Source organism: Vanessa atalanta, chromosome 7, assembly GCF_905147765.1.
Source record: "Vanessa atalanta chromosome 7, ilVanAtal1.2, whole genome shotgun sequence".
Classification (NCBI taxonomy): Eukaryota; Metazoa; Arthropoda; class Insecta; order Lepidoptera; family Nymphalidae; genus Vanessa; species Vanessa atalanta.
The window spans coordinates 11,079,748-11,098,341 of NC_061877.1; the positions used below are offsets into that span (position 1 = coordinate 11,079,748).

Below are 18,594 nucleotides of genomic sequence, written 5' to 3' on the forward strand. Positions count from 1 at the left end.
TTTTGTTTAATTGATATATTTAATAAACAAGCATGAAAATTTTACCTCGTGCAATTTAAATTCAATTTGCAATTATACTTGCCAAACAACATCAACTACAACTATTTATCTAATACTTGCTATGATATTTCCTCTATAATTCCTATAGTATTATATTTTATATACTTACTGAAAAAGGTTTGTCGAAGCTGGCAGAGCAGGCCGTCAGGAGAATCGTAGCTCATTATAAAAATATTTCTAGTACGGATGTATAAATAATTGCAAGCCGTTAATAGATCACTGACATTCATTACAACAAGGTACAATAGATTTAAAGAACTGAATATAATAAATTAAAATAAAAAAGTTTCCAATACACGCGATTGTATATTGACGTTACGTTTGACTTTGAAGCGGTCTATTTTTACTGTGTTTATTTTCTTCCAGCCATGCTTGTCCAGCAAATAGAGATTCTATAGACTTGAAATTCCAAATAAAAGGCTTGATTTTCAATTTGTCTACAAACCTTTATTTACCATATAACATTTTATATACTATATATAATGTTTTCTATATTAGAATAAAACGACGACATTATACGATATATTATTTAATTTTAAGCTGAATACGACCGCTGATTTCTTTTAAATTGTGTGATATTAAAAACATAGGTAAGTCCGTTATAATTATACCTATCACTTAGATGTCGACAACTTCGTATAATAACGACTTATGTATTTGTTAGTTTATTGTATATATAATATATGCTTAGAAATTGCAAATTCAAATGTATAAAAATAAGTGGACCATTTTAATAATTACCGGTAATAATGTCGCCTAAATCTTGTTACTGATGTGTACATTGTGCAATTGGTGGTTCTAAATGAATAAGGATGGAACGTCAATATATTTTTTTTAATTTTTCCTTTGACTTTATCAATACGCGGACCGTCTTAATCTTTATCGTATTTAATAAGAATAGTTTTATAAATCGTTTAAATAGGTTTTATCCTATGAAGCATCTTTTAAAAATAATGTAATGTCATAACTACCCGAAGATCTTTAGGTAAGTTCTTATATTCTAAAATGATCTAGCGGTGAAGTAATACGTAGCACGCTTTTGAATGTCATTTTTTCAAACTATCTTATGCCCTTTCAATTTTAACTTCTAAATAAAAATTTATTAAAAAATGTTCCTACCCTAATATTATAGGTACTCAATATAATTTATATTAATATAATTTAATGCATGGTATTAAATAAAACTAGTTTCGAAAATTCTGTCGAATTCTCAATTTATCAATCCTGACAAAGAGAGATTTGTTAAATGACAATTCAAAAGGGTTTTTATAAAATACTTTAATTTAACTTATTATACTTAAATGTTATATTAGGGTTATAAGATTAATTTAACAATATTGTGTATTCTTAATTCGAATATGAAACCATCATTGGTTTGATATCTAACGTACACGTCGTCTCCTAAACAACATTTATAAATAATGCCGTTACTTTTTAAAACCTACTACACTATATGAACATATTATTGATTAACTATAATTTGATACATTATGGATATTTGGAAATGAAGAAAGATAATGATTTCAATGAGCTACAGAGGATCGGAGTGGTTTCCGGACGAGCAGTCCCACTCCAAACGTTCGCCGCACTAATTTTCCGGCCGAGACCCTATTAAAGGAAATGCAAAGTATGATATAAAATTTTATGACATTTTATCATTTTGCGAGTATTAGCTTTTGCGGAATGTCCTATTTTGGAAGTTAGATTACGATGACGATAAAATGTGAGAGATTTTTAAATTAATATGTAATGAGATATATATCAGGTACTTGTTGCTGTTGAATACATATACATATTCACATACATACATATTTTCTGGTTTCAGTAATTATTAAAAAAAATATATAATTTTACGTATTTAAATAATTAACTATTTAACGTTTTTTTTTACATTTTTACATACAAACATTAAAGATACAGCAGTTATCATTGGTGGTTAAAGCTGGCGCGTTTGCCTTCCTAATTTAAATAATTAAAAAAAAACCATTTCGATTAATAAGCAGTATTACTTGGGTCGAGTATAGTCTTAGGAGCGAGTGTTCGGGGAGTCCGCCCGAGGCGATCAAAAGGGCGACCAAATGTGATAGTAAGAATTAATCAAATTAACAACAACTTTAAGTATCACGAAAAAGCGAACAGGTGTAGTGGGTTGTTATCTTAATTAAAAAAATTAAATGAAAATAAAAACCAGCCATAGAAACTACACAATAATTTTATTTTTTTGTTACATATGTGGCCAGGCAAAATAACCACCTGATGGTAAGTGGTCACGACCGTCAATAGGCACTAGCTGAGTAAGAAACATTCCTCACATCACCAATGCGCCACCTTGGATGCTTTGGATGAAAATGTCAGTTACACTGGTATTTACTCACTCTTCAAACCAAAATACAATAATTTTAAATATTGATGTTTGGCACGAATATCTGATGAGTGGGTGGTACATACCCAGACGAACTTGCACAGAGCCCTACCACCAAGCTTAATACAATATAATAGCTATCCACAGCTAACGCCTATTTGTATTATTATGTACTTGATATAACATTATAGATATAGAAGTTATCCCCTAGTTTACCTTGTATCACCATAAATCCTATGTAAATATTGTCCGTCAAATTGTAAGATAAAGCAACCCTTACGGAATTATTATAAGCGTAGTTAACTTAAGGGAGTGGATTAGAAGTGTTATGCATTACTTCCCTAGATATCTTTAATAATATAATAATAATAGCCTTTATGAAATCACATGGCTTTTTTCCTTTTTAAAGTCAGATATTGTATGGCTGTAAAAATAATATAATATAACGAGAAATGTTTCGGGGCAACCGCTTGGTTGCTTTTGCTATATCATATTTTGTGTGACATAACAGACAAAATGAAATAAATTTTCAATGTTTGAGAATAATTAAATGACAATAACAAATTATATATTAAAAATCATAAGTGAATTAAAAAAAATAACAAAAAAAAGTTTAAATAGCAAGATATAAAATTTAAAAGAGCTAGATAAATGAAAGAAGAAAGAGACGGATAATTGGCCTGGAGCATAAAGTTTCATCCTTACAATTTCTGCTAGTTTATTGTAAAATAACTTTGTTCCAACAATAATATGCTAAAATGAATCTATTTCGTATTGTCTTATCATTATGAGAAGAATCAGTCTAACTATCCGAACGTCATTACGTCAAGCTGTCAGATTGGTGTTAAATTCAATCAATCATTATTGGCGGGAGCCGGGAATCAGCGTGAAATACGGTCAGGTATATCATTGATACATTGTTTTGTTTTGTATATATATCTACGCATATATGTAATAATTTTATTAAAAGTAGTTTTTTTGACAAAAGTGCACAGTTAAACCTGCTGCTGCATCTGAACTATAAAATAAATATATATATATATATATATATTCTTAAATTTAAAAATTAACTTAAAATTTGAGGTTTCGTCTTTTTTTTTTTAACTATTTGTCAAACGATTTTCTTTTTTATTTAGTAGCTATTGACATGATTTATCATAATCAATAAAAACAAATTAGAAAAAAGGCGTCCTCACCTCTCGATGAGACGATTTCTAGCTTATTTCTTTACGTCTCCCCAGTACGTGTTGGTGTTTAACTGTGGCAGAACTTTATTGAGCACACGATATTTTCCTCCACGGCAAGCGACGAATTATAAATACAAACACATGAAAACTCATTGGTGCCTGGTGGTCACTGGTCGCCTTAAGCCGTACGCAGAGCAATCTTCAGTTAAGATACACTTTTTCTTTTCCCTGGTCGTCATATCTATATAATGCAAGTCGATGTCATGTCCAAGCTATTAGCATTCTAAGTTTCGTACGTAAACTATTAAAGCAAAGCAACCCTTCGAATAATTATTTTACGTGTTCCGCATTAAATTAATGAGGGATTCAGCAAATATTATATTATAGTTTTATAATTAGTCGTAGGAAGTACTGAGTTACTCCTAATACCATCGTCGTCCAAATATGGACATAAATATTGCAAGTACAATAATTTTTGAAACAGCTACGAGTGATAACACGGCTTAAACTGTTAACAATAATGGAAAAGTTTATAAAATCATAAGTTAAAGTCATTAATTCTAATACAAACCATAATTATTAACTAGCTGTGCCCGCGACTTCGTGCGCGTTGTTTGAATTTAAGTTATTTGGATATTGTAGCGAGATTTTATTTTTATTCTTTATATAATTCTAAAATAAAAGTAGCATAAGTTACTCCTTATTACATCCGCTTTCTGCCGTTCCAGAGATTAGCCGGAACAAACAGACAGACAGACAAAAATTGTAAAAAAAATATTTGGCTATATGTACCGTGTATACATACATATGCATTTAGTAAAAATGGGTTATTTTAATAATACAAACAGCCACTCCAATTTAATTATATGTAGTAATACCTAGTATTCTTTGAAATGAAAAATAATATCTCTTTTAAATAAATAACGTCACCTATCTATTTAATGTAATTGACTAAATAAATAGGGAAGCGTTCAAAAACGAATAGTGACGTATTTAAAATGAATAAATCCAAAAAGGACGATATTCGCCCGAGAAGCAACAACGAAGGAAAATTACTTTTGTCTTCAAATAACAAGTATTCACCCATGAATATAACATTCATTGACAACGGACACTTTGAAAAAATATTTATTTGAAAAAAATATATTATTTAGAGGTTAAGACTAAGGATGTAATACATAATATATTATATAACCCATGCATATGTATATGTATAGGTTTTTACGTTTATAAGTACGTAGGTAAGTGTTACTTATGAATCAATAAAAGAGGTAACTTAAGGTTCATTATCTAATAGTTGATTTAAAATACGGACAAGAGTTAGTTTATTTCCAAAGTAATATTACTAAGAGAAAAAAAAATGTTTATTTTTTCTTCGTTATGGATAAACACTAAAACTATATAGTCAATTTAAAATTTCTTTGATTTACGAAATTATATAACGGAGTAATATCGTCAAGAATCGATTAAAATCATATAGTGCACATCCCTAGTTGATATGTCATCATGATATAAATTGTACAAATGGTGCAATATTTGATGTTATGTTTTTATAGTACTTTTAAATGTATTAAAATATTATGAATATATAATAAGTAAGTATTACGATAAAAAATAACATCAATCGATTCGCTTCTTAATATTGTGTGAAATTGAGACTATTGTCTCAGTTATTATAGTGTATGTTTATGAGACGAAATACTCTATAATACCAATAATTGTTTTTTACAATAACTCTTGAGACAAATTTGAAAAGCGCTAGAACAGATTATATTAATACTCTATAAAATGTTATAACGTTCGACAGTGTTCTACTAGAGAAACTCGATTCAGATCAGTAACCTGTAATTATTTTTATTCAATATTTTCCCGTCCATTGAATCTACAAAAGGCGCAACAATTACAACCATCACTATGAACGTACGTAAAAAAATAATCTTGTTTTTTTTTTTTTAATTTTATTGATTCTGTATTATTTGCGAATATAAAAGTATTCACTCTTGAAGAAGTTTAATTAATTAATACGAAAATAAAACAATTATATTCTAATTTGTATTCTTTTGCTGTCTTTGCTCTTAGTCGTCTCACGTACAATAAGATATTTTTTAGCACGGGTGAACTTACTCTTCTAATGCACGCCGATAATATTTAGCGTGGTGGGGCGCGCCATTGTTAATGAATAGATAAAAAAATTGTACGCCAGTCTTTTTTCATCAGAACAGTAACTTAAAGGTGGGTAGGTAAATGATTGGCAGTGCATTGTCTATATAATATGTTAAAATTTTTCATCAGCGAGCCAAAATACGACTTGCGAATACTATGTGAACATTTGTCCGTTTCCTACGAAACCCCTTTGGGTGCTATGTAGTTACGTTACGCGTTGGCTTACAAATTGATGTGTCGTTGCGAGTACACACAGTATCGCTTTGAATTTCCATGCATTATCTTTAACATTAATAATAATTTTATTTAACTAGACATTAACTAGACGTGAATGAATAAACCTGCTATATTGTAAAACTGTGAAGTTATTTACGTCCGCCAACAAAGCGACATTGATCTATTTCTTAGAACATTTAAATTGCACAAAATAACATTAACTGAACCTTGTACTCGCAACAAGCCATTTCTCTATTGGTGGAACAGGTGTTGGTAAAATAGAGAAACTGCAACGATGTAGCGCGTTATTTTGGTTGCAAAGAAGTTTTACGGGAAGGATCAGGATTAATCAGGGTACATTATAGCACAATAATGACAAGTTAAATTTAAAACATATTAAATTTATTTGGAAGCGTTACTGAAGTATTTTTTAAGAAATTTTATTTAATCACACGTTACTCACATTAGGTCGTGTCCATAAAAAGTTTTGTCATTTTTTCAATCGCGAAATTCACAGTAGCAGCGAAATTTTTGTGACTCAGAAAGCATGTAAAACCGTTGGCCAATCAAAAGATCGCTCATCATTATCATTTTCGATATGGGGTACTTCTAGACTTGGTAAAAAAGACCTGAAATAACAAGACGAAATACCTCCCGCCTTTGCAAATAATAAGTCATCATACCAGAGCTGCCTTAGCTCATTCCGGGCACCATGAGTCACATTAAAATTTGTTGCCCTTGCACTGCAACGCCGTTACCAAAAAAATATACTATAAGCCTTTTGCGGCCCCTTGACAGTGTCCCCAGGCACGTGCCCCATTATTTGTAATGAAGGCAATGCTTATAAGACATAGTATATTGCTAAAACCATTTCATATTCTAAAAGTAATGTCCTTACTGGAAAAAACACTTTAGAGGCCGTTTTGCGGATAAATTGCTTGTAGTAGAAAGCTACTTACTGATCGCAGATAGGCATAAAATACCATCAAATAAGTATATACAGTTTCATAACTTGTTACTTTTAATAGCGACCGACCGAGTAAATTTTATACTAATTTATAATAATGTGAAATAGGTAAATTATTTGAGACCAGTAAAGTGAATTCTGAGTGAAAGATAACCACATAATTCATCAGCAAAGGGTCTTGAATTTTGACAGGTACATCTTGTACCCAGAGGCTCTTAAGTTGAGACGCAGATGTTACAAGCTGTTCCACTAATCTCTTACCTTAGGATCTACGTATTTCTCGCAAACTTATAATTAAATATCGATTTATTTTTTATTTCCTTTTGATAGAGCTTCATATATTTTTGTTAATTCGACGAACATTTTAATAGTTTTGTTTCGATATTATCAAAATTAATCACGATGGGTGCTTTAATAAAATTAAACGTAATTAAACAACAATTATTTATAACTTAATTCCACCTACCCACATTGAAAAAATGTAGTGGACACTCCAACACTTTATCTCAAAAGAAAGAAGATAAGCCTAGCAGTGAAAATGTATAGGCAGTTACTTTTTACATTATTTCAACAATAGCAACCCCTAAACTAAGAATGGTAACGTAAGTGTATTCGAATAAGCTACTATTAGCACGTTTTCACTTTTCATATGTTAATCTGATCTTGTAGAATCACCCCTGCCGGGGATGCGTCAGACGGTCTCGGGTGAGCGTGGAGGGTGGACGTTTGCAACCCTCAGCTTGTAATCGACTTGAGATCGCGAAAAGTTCGATACGCGTGTGTGTGAAATTATACGAATTATTGTAAGTATATAATTCATTTTAAAGTATTATTTTTTAATTACCAAAAAAAATATTTAATTGTAAAATAAATGTTGAAAATGTTTCGTAGGTAGAAAAATCATTGCTATTATAAAAATAGTAGCAAGGGTAAGGTATCAATTAAATTGAAAAAATCCCTATTAATGACTTTTTTTTTTTGCGTACTTATTTATTGCGTACAAATTAAAGAGATATTTTATTTATTTAATAAATGATAAAAGAGTTTCTATTTGTTCTTAAAAATTGAATCCATTTCATTCGAATAGCCGGGATTTATCATCCAGTTATTTGTAAGTAAGTCACATCGCGTCGTAATGGCTGAATAGATTAGAACGTAATTTGGTATTAAAATTGTGAAGATTTTTTACCGTGGAATCGCATCTCAAAACAGGAAGTGGAATTTTCTTGAATAGTATTATAAATGCGAATATAACTCTGACGGTTTGTTTGTTACTTCGCCTCGACTAACCATAAGCCACTGAACTTATTGCGATGAAAATAGATATAAAGGTAGTCAGGATGAATAAATACATATAAATGATGGCACAACTAAATTGAACGGTGAAGAAGTCGCGGGAACAGCTAGACTGTAATCTCTTTTTACAATTATGGTTGATATATTAGGTCTATTTAAGCCAATTTTCCAATTACGTTATTCGTTTTTAAAATAACATTCTTAAGATATTTTTAATATGGTCTGTTATATAATTTAAGTTACACTTTAAAACATTTATAAATAACGGCTTCTGCTATTTACTTGGTAGAAGGCGATCGTATTATTCGCTGATTTTCATGCAGGATAAATAAAAGATTTGTGCAAACCCTTCTGAGTTTTGTGCATGACGATTGGTGGAGCATTATAAAAATTATTTTAGTCATGTAGTCATTTTAAACATTTGTTTTGTAGGTCGAAAAAAGTGGTATTTTCCAGACTACCAACGAATGAAAAGGCATTTTTATAATAATACTAGCATGCTTTCGTATTTGTTGAGAAAAGTACTATACAGATGTGAATGGAGTTTGATAGCTTATATAAGAACTGGAAACTGACATTTAAAACGTACGACTTGTAACGTTTAAATTTTGACCGCATCAAACTAAGAAGTGCAGCTTCTTATATAATATAATAATACGTATATTACATAGTAAAATCTTGTACAAAACGCATTATGTCTTCTAGTTTAAGTATACTGAAAATGTTTTTAATTTAAATTTTCCGTTATAGCAATAACAATAACTTATTACAATAAAACGTCTTATTATTACAAAATTCTAAATTTAAATACAAAGTAATCAAGGTACATCTTATTTTTTTTTTATAAATAGTTATATTTTAACTAAATATTTAATATGGTAACTCTAAATCTACGTTTATAAAATTAAAATACAAATGTTCATCTAAGTTTTTAACTTAATAAAAAAGGTTCGAGCCTTCCGTATCGTTTTCAAACGTTTTATTATAGACCTTGAGTGGATGAAAAGTTTGCAAGGTTTAACACAAGAGTTTTCTTTCAATTGAAAGCAATTTTATATGTAACTTGGCGACGAGAAGTTTCGAAGGGGGCGATATCCCTTCTCAGACGTAGACGTGGCATTCAATAACTTTGTTATTTGATGAATCATCGACTCGAGAGAGTACCCTACTTCAATGGAACCAGAAAAATCGGCTTTTAAAAAGTTAACCTTTTTTTAAAATTCCATATGTAGGTAACTACAAATATAATTATAATTGTAGTAGGTAAATACTACATGCTAATAATATTTTATATTTTAGTTATTCATTGGATTATTTTTCAATACTAAGGCATCTAATAATTAGGGGTCATTTTCGTCCTTATATGTCCCTTATAAGACAATGCTCTGCTAATTTCAGTGATCCATATTATCATACAAAAGTAAAATGTCATGTTCCAGGTGGTTGCAAGTAATTACCGACTTACTTATGATGTTATTTAAGTAATTGATTTGGTAGGATTATTTATGAACATACCGGAAATGAAAAGATGAATGAAGAGTATAATCCAGTTTATACAATATCATACTTTTGCTAAGATTTGACATAAGATTCTGCCCTTGGCGACAGGCATTGTGAGAACCTTTATTCCTTAAGTACATTAATTCCTTAAAGGTCGGCAAGTCACCTGCAAGCCCCCCTTTGTTGCAGATGTCTATGGGTAGTGGTAGTCACTTTTCATCAGGTGAGATTCCTGTTCGTTTAAAAAATCTGGGATAGGGAAATCTGACATACCGAACGCCGTGAATATGAGAGAAGGAGAACTCGAATGGCAAAAATAAAGATTTATACAGATACTGTTTTATACGCATGCACTGTATTATCGGGTGAGAGAAATTACAAGTTCGTGCATGTTCCATACAAATATTATTTCATTAATATAATACTAATAAAATTAATACATATTGATGAAGCATTTATACATTCTTTGGTCTTGTTTTTTAATAGATATAAAACCTTTTTTTTTTAAAACAATTTCATTTTTAAATTCAGCGTATAATGTCGTGGTCTTAGAATTCTGTTTTGCCTACTCAATAGTTATTGTACTTTGGCCAGTGCTCTTAGTTGAGTATTGCGAATTTTAATTTATTACAAATTTAATATAGATTTGAAGAAAATAAACGTTATTAATAATGTTAATGAATGTGACCTAAGCTCCTCGCGCAGAACGTTTAAGTAAGCATTAAAGTAAGCAACATTAGTATCATATAACTAAATTACTGAAACGACTTTAACTATTATTCGATTTAAATAACAAAATTAGTTTGTCACGGTGTTGGAAAATGAAAAATCCATGAATGGAACATTAAGGTAAATTAAGTTAAAATTATTACAGTCACGTACTTATTATTTACCTTGCTTAAAAAAAATATAGATAGCTATATCTCTTATTATGATTTTATTTTTTATGAATAGAATACGTCATGATGAAAAATAAAACCAAGAATTTTATTGGATAGCCAGGCCTGCCCAGACGTTGGCGCTGTAAGAAATATTAACCATTCCTAATATCGTCATGCACTAGCCTTGGGACCGAAGATGCTAGACGTCTATGTAAGATGCTAGTCTATGACTACAAACAGACTAGCATCAGCCATTACCATTACTATTGTATTCCATACCGGAACACAAAAATACTAAGAATTACTATTTCATCTACACATACGGGTTTGCAACTACAAAACATTTAATTTTTATTATTATTATTATTTAACCTATTTTTTTAATAAAATAACCTGCAATATTTTTAGTCCGTTAAATAAATAGATTGAAACGAGTCCGTTTGATCAATCACTACAATGTAAGCTGAATTCATTTTGTTCGATTTTACACCTGCTTTGGCAAACTCGTTAAAATCTACATAAAACAACTTCAAAGACTCTTGAATCTATATTGTTATTTAACGCGTATAAATCAGTCAGCACTTTTATATAAATATTAAATGAGTTTTATTATTACATAAATACAATGCCAAGATTGTCCAGTTGATAGATCACGTCACTCTTAATCGAGATGAGAGGTCCAAATCTGGATGTATGAATGTATGTGTGGGTCAATTATTGCAACTAAAATTTATGAGTGAAATTCGTGGGCTTCAAGGTTTTTGCAATTTTCAATTTGAATTTATATATAGTAGACACCGCTTGTATCTTCATAATATTACTTATCTTGGAAAAATTGAAAATATTCTAGAAGTTGTGACGTGCATTCTCGATTAAAATTAAGCTTCCAACCTTTATTACTTAACCTATTATACGGGTTTACACTCTTTTATGGGACAACGTATACGCGATCACACATCTTCGAAAGACGTTAAATTTGCTGATTTACAGCCTACATTAAGGCTTTTTGATTGGTCATAAAACTCTCTGAATTCTATATATTCTTGATAATTCAATTCAGTGCTATTCCTGCCATAACCAGATCGTTAAACAGCCTCAGAGTTCCGATGATATCCTGACTGTATTAATTTCCATTTTCAACGATTCCTCCTGGAAATTGAATCAGTGAGATAGGATCGCCTCTTTTTATTAGTTGTCGGCGAAGTCTCTGATGCGAAGGATTACAATTAAATTAAGCTTATCGTTTCATTTTTTTAGAACTAAGATAGTTTAAATCTGAGTCCAGTACGTACGTCTTTACTTTTTCTCAATAAAAATACAATGTCATTTTGGTAAGCTTTATAGGTAGGGTGTTGTAGGTTGATGTTGCTTCTCAATAAAAACTTTATTTATTGAACCAATTCATTCCTTTTTTACTATTTTTTTTAATATTATTTATAATAGATGTGGACTGAAAATAATATGTCCTGCGTATTTGGCTGGTCTCCCTGTAGATTAACCGCCGTGACACTCGTAGTCATCCCTTTCTATCGCTCATTCCGTTACATAACGTTATACATTCCCAACTTTTATTTATTTATTTAGCATAACATATTCGTCAAACTGTGATAAGCATTTCATAAATTCATATTTTATTTGTCTAATCACGAAGATTACAAGACGCCAACTAGGCTGCTACACAGATCGCGAGTACCTTAGAAAATAAAATTATTGGGTTTTTCTATCAAGAAATTCGCAGTAGCAGCCCAGTTGATTATTTTTGCTAAATACTAATATAATAAATGCAGAAGTAACTCTTACTTTTCACGACGAAACGAAAATTTGGTTTCATACCAAATTTTTCCCCAAGTTGCAAGTTTCAACCCCAATGTACGACAAAGGCAACTTTTTTTTATATCTAACACCTGATGACCGACCCCTTAAACGAGCGCAGCCGCGTATGACTACTAGTTTAGTATATATCCTATTCCAATGGAAGTAGGAAAAAAGATAAATAAACCTTAGATTTACGTATTTCATGCAATTTGCTAATAACTCAACTATATTGTTCACTACTAAGAGTTTATGATTAATATATCTTTATTTATAATACGACATTATTACACTTAACTACTTATTTCCACTTTAATTTTACTTCTAAAATTCCGATAACAGTTTCGTCGACGTTCGAACCGCACTTTTTTCGGAAATCCATGGTGAATATCACAGATTAATCAAGCTCGCAACCAATGATATCGCGTCAATTTGCTGTCAAATGTTATTTGTTTAGCTTTTTTCCTGTTATGGTCGGAATAGAGTACACATAAGGCTTAATGCTGTGACAACTCTCTTAAGAAAGAGATAGCATTATGTTTAATTCCCTCAAGTCAGTTTAGATTCTAAGGCAACGTGATCAGCATCGGTATGGATTGTTTACAGACAATTCGCTAGACCCGCAATTTTGTTCATGTCATATGGGACACAGCGATTAAACTTCGATCGTATGTAACCAAGCTTTGCCACATTTGTAACTGCTAGATACATAAACACGTTTAATACAATCCTCATAAATAAATAGTTTACTGCATTGCCACAGATAATACTACCAAAGTTATAGCTGTTCAAACATTGCTTGCGCTTGTGGCCTACGTGTAAATAACGCCTTATTTCAGTGGTTAAATTATGAACTGATTACATCCACTGGAAGAGATCGCTATTTAGCGATGTGGAGTTAATGTTTTTGTCTTTGTGAGCGATAAAGAATATAAAGAAGCGTTAAAAAAACACAATCAATATTTTGAATTTCTGGATGTTCATAATTATATATTTGCATCTTTCGAACGCCATTTTTGTACTCCTTCAAATGTTTTTATTGATTACTCGTCAATAACTATTAAACAAAAGAAAAACAATTTACAAATAGAGGAAGTTACTAAAGATAAAAAAATATGTAGATTTTGATTAAAATTTTTGTGTATCAGAACAAAATAGTAAGTATTTACACGGATAGCTTTTACCATCACAGTATTATTATTTATTCATGAAATAATTAATTACTTTTTTATTTTTGCACTTGAATGTGTGGTTCCCAATACAATACAATAAATAAAAAAAAAATCATGCAAAAGCAGGTTTTATATCAAATATAACGATCATACTTCAATTACGAAGCTTTACCTGTAATTTGACCCAGATGGGAGGGAAAATATAAAACAAAAAATAAATATAAACGTTGTTTATGACAGCTACAATTTTTAATGTTTGAGCTCTTTACACAAGTTTCACCAGCTCACACAATGGCAGGCGTACACTTTTGTTTAAAAGGATTACAATTTTTATATTTACCTTACGGCCTCTTTAAGCTGGACCTTGGTTCATTTTTATTGTTTAAAAACGTATATTCAATTGGATTGGAATTGAAGTTTCTCTATTTAAAATTGAAGCATTGTAGTAACTTAATATTTGGGATATGTCAAATTTATAAAAGAACTTATCTAAATTGTCTATGTCTAAATGTCAGTGTCTTTGATTTGTTTGACATTGCGCTAGAAGGCTATGTAAATGTATGGCTAAGAGTAGGGTCATGGTGAATAATGTTATAATAATTAAGCTTTTAGTGAAGAAATTCCTAAACAAGGCTTATAAACTTATAAGTAATTATGAAAAATTAAGTCAATATATATAAAAACTCTAGCAACAGATTGTAATAGAAAACACTCAGACCAAAGATACCCGATAATATAAGTTCGTAACCCTAATTTACTTACATTGACAAAAAAAAAATTAAATTTATTAATTAATATCCTGAAACCAAAGACTATTAATAAAAACGAGTTGAATATTAATGGATCGTGCAAAAACACGTTCAAATTTTAACGAGTAATTCTTTTTCGTGAAATTGGGTAGATTAACTAAATAAAGTGCTCGATCCGCATTCGAGTGATTTTCCTCTAAAAGGTTTTTCGCTTTATTTTTAAATTTTACAAAGGATTTTTACATGTTTCAATTTGATTGAAACGAAGTAACGCTTTTTGATATCCGATTGTATTTTAAAATAGTTTAGATGTGTGTTAAGGTGCGTTTTTCTTCTCTTCTCTTCGGATACTAAGTCCCAACGACGGGGCAGGGGTAATTACAATACTTCGTCCAGCTGGTCTGTCTTGTTTAGCTGGCATCACTTTATGTCGACGTTTTTCCCTCTGCTATAACCGACCTCCACCAGGTCGGTTCGGGGCAACATTGGGAACGGACACGCACAGAACAAAACGCCAGCAATGGGACGTATTCGACGTGAATACGCTCACATTGCTGGCGTTTTAATTATCAGTGAAAAGTATTAAACTTATACATATTATACTAAGTTATTATTATACTAGTTTGTTATTAGAGTATGCTTATATGTTAACTTAACTTAAAGCTAACTTTAAATGAATTTCAGTAAGACCAGTTGTGTGGAATAGTGGTCAACAAATTCCACATTAATATTGTTAGTATAGATTTTATAGTTTTAATAATAAAATAATAATCAATAATAATCTACTAATAACTCAAACTTTTAAGAATATTTCGCGTCACGGCTTTGATATATATATATAATTGTACTTTGTACTTTTGTACTATTATACTTATATAATTGTATTTAACGGATATGACTGTATTTTTAGATGTTGAAAAAGAGTAACTACTGAATTTCTTGCCGGTTCTTCTCGGTAGAATCTACATTCCGAACTGGTGGTAGCATTACTTTAAATAGTTTGTTAAATGACGATTCTACTACTCTATGACTAGATTTTGATTTTGATAATACAAATATAGTGGGAACTGAATTCCATTCTGTTTTGTGAACAAAATGAGCAAATGTTAAGTTCGATTATGTGTTACAAAAGACTAAATGAGTTACAACAGAACGTTTTCGCGAACGATTCGCGAACAACATTACTATTATTATTCTAATAAATGACCTGGACAAAGGTCGGCTCGTCTGACAAATGTTAGACGAGTCGATCGCGACAAACTAGGCCTGGATTATCTGGGATAGAGGAATTCCAATAATATTTCACTGGGCACCCTTCGGATAGCCAGTGGATTAAACAGCGAGCGTTAAGCGTATTGATTGGTAGCAATTACATGCATCGAATGAAAATAGTGATCTATACTTGGAAAGGTATCGGGTATGAAATGTCACAATGTAAACAAATTCAACCAATATATATATAAAAAAGAATGTGACAAAAAGTATTTTTATTTTTACTTCACTGGTTAAATTTCTGATTAACATAACCATTATAAAAGTGATTATCAATCGCAATCATGGTTAAACCAGAATCATTATTATATACAAAAATATATACATAGGTATATATTTATAACATCATGTTATTGTCTCTAATAGTATCAGGGTGGCTCGTTTATTTATGGCCAAAGGATCGTACCTGATAACGATACAACGGAGAAATGCTGCTAGCATTTTTTCCACCATAACACGCAGTCATGATTAGTATAATAGCTATTTTATCTAATGAATACTAATTTATTCAAGAAAACTTTACAATAAATTTTTGAATCGTCAATATTTCAACTCTACCGCCTTTTCGGAAAGCAGCTTCCAGCGTGAAGAAATGACAAGAAACTCGCATAGTTGCTTTTTTCAAATAAACCAGGTTTATAATGGTTTACTAACACCATACTAATACTAATTCATAATTATTGTTCTACCCGAGCCTGAATTACTTATACTTAAAGATACTTATCTTTATCCAAAATGTTATTATTTTTATCGCAGGAATAGTCATATTCTCCATGTACTTTACTCAATACTTTTTATTCTTCAACTCCGCTCTATTTAAAGGAGCGTTTTTAATTTTTAACTTCTACTCAAAATCGAACTCCTCTTTCTGAAGATAATTTAGTTTTAGAAATTTCTTTTCATTCGAGTTCATACAATACTAATACTTTTACCGTCCAGGCTGTTTATCTATGGAACTCTCCTCCTGTTGAAGTAAGACATGCAAAATCACTTGTTTCATTTAAAACCACCTTGGAAAAATACTATCTTTCACTTTAATGGTGTATATTTCGAGATAATTTAATTTAATTTTATATATAAATTATATATACCTAATTATAGCCTTACAAATGTGATTGATTGCGTAATCATATATTATGTTTATCTCTGCTTCGTACACCCCTACTAACTCTTTCTATCTCTGTTTCTTTTCTCTACCTTAAGGTTGCCTGGAAGAGATCACTGTTTTAGTGATAAGGCCGTCGTTGTGCATCTTTCTTGAACGTGACTAATGTATGTGTTTATTGATGTAAAGAGGATTCTGATTTCATTTTTGATTAATTAGATTTATTGATTAATTCTGATATTTGTTAAATATTAAATTAATTATATACGTTGTATATTTATTTATAATTTCTTATAAATTATTTGTTTATTTATTTATTGTTTATTGCACCCAAACTTAAAACTAAAAATTACAATTTTGCTACACGAAAGTTGCATGAGGTGCAAAATTAATTTCTATACAAAGTATAAATAATTTCTAAATAAAAATATGGTCAAAATATAAATATTAAGTATTAATTTCGCGATCCTGTTAGACAGATTCGAAGAATCGATTCAATTTGTCAAATATGAAACTAAAATGACAATGTAAAATCGCTATCCATTCAAACCTTAACGTTTTCGGAGTAGCGTCGTCTCTGCACTGGTTTGGTTGTGACGTGCCATTAATTTGGGTGCAACTACCGCTTACTCAGGATCAACGATTAGCGCTCAGTTAATTCCAGTGACCAACGAATAAACTGTATGTTGTATTTAGTACAATTCGTTTCTATATTCATTGCTCTTAATGTAATGCGTTCTTTTTTCAAATTGTCATTTTTTAAAAAAAGTTCCACTGGTTATGAAAATAAATTAACGGGACTTCAAAAAACACTATGAACCTTTTATATTTTATTTGAATTTGGAAACTGTTGGCAATTTACGAAAATTATCTTAGAAATAAAAAAGCCAGGAGTCAATCGCTTTATTCTCAATACTACGAACTCACTAATTATTTATAGTAACCTTTTTCACACGAACGAAAGTCAGTTGGACAATTTCTGGATTCCCGTTAAAGTCTCGTATACATTAGAGCCTTTCAAAGTAATTTGTGACTATGCAGTCGAGTAACGGCACAAATAATTATGTCAATTTCCCACATTTTTTTTGCAATATTTTTCAAAACATACGTAACAAAAATAATACTGAGCACTGGAGAAGCAACGGTCAATGTTTAATTTTTTTAAAGTAATTATCGTATCTGTATTCAGTGTTGTAGTATAAATTGCCTTAGTATGATGTTAAATATCATTTTTAAACGACTCTCATTCGCATGCTTTATTGCTATAAGCCGTACAGAAATAAACCGTATCTTTAGAATGCAGACCATTTTCACCTCGGAGGCGCGTTTGCCGGCAATTTCGCTGGCAGATCTTGATTCATTCAATTTCCTGCTACGAGATTAATTTGTCAAGTTGCGCAACCAAACTTATATATTTTTCTTTGGTAATTAATAAAATAATTACTTAAAGCTAAGATATTTTTTTATTAAAGAGGTAGGTGGATGGGTAAATGTTTCATTTGCTGGTGATTGGTCACCATTCCTTGCATCACCATCGCACCATTAACCATTACTGAGATATTATGCCCCTCCATCTGTAGTGACACTGAATCACTCATCCTTCAAATCGAAATACACCAATACCAGGTATTGCTTTTTCGCGGTAGGATAGGATTTTGATAAATAAGTGATAGGTACGTGGGTGGGCTTGCACAAAGCCCTACCACGGAAATAAATTATGATATTTAAATAAAAATATATCTTTTCAACTTATTATTTTTGAACTTCTAGTATATTTTAAATTTTTTTCGCCCCAAAATAAAACTAAAATGTTTAAAGTATCAAATAAGTATTTTGATACAATATTGAATTA

At 30.6% G+C, this 18,594-nt stretch overlaps 1 protein-coding gene across 1 annotated transcript in view; it reads left to right on the forward strand.

Moving 5' to 3' along the window:
• Window positions 1-7,739: 7,739 nt before the first annotated feature.
• The window catches only part of LOC125065137 (tolloid-like protein 1), a 107,656-nt gene continuing 96,801 nt past the window's right edge, over window positions 7,740-18,594 (forward strand). The window contains exon 1 of the mRNA XM_047672595.1: window positions 7,740-7,758. The gene's annotated coding sequence lies outside the window, so the exon portion shown is untranslated. The remainder of the gene's footprint in view (window positions 7,759-18,594) is intronic.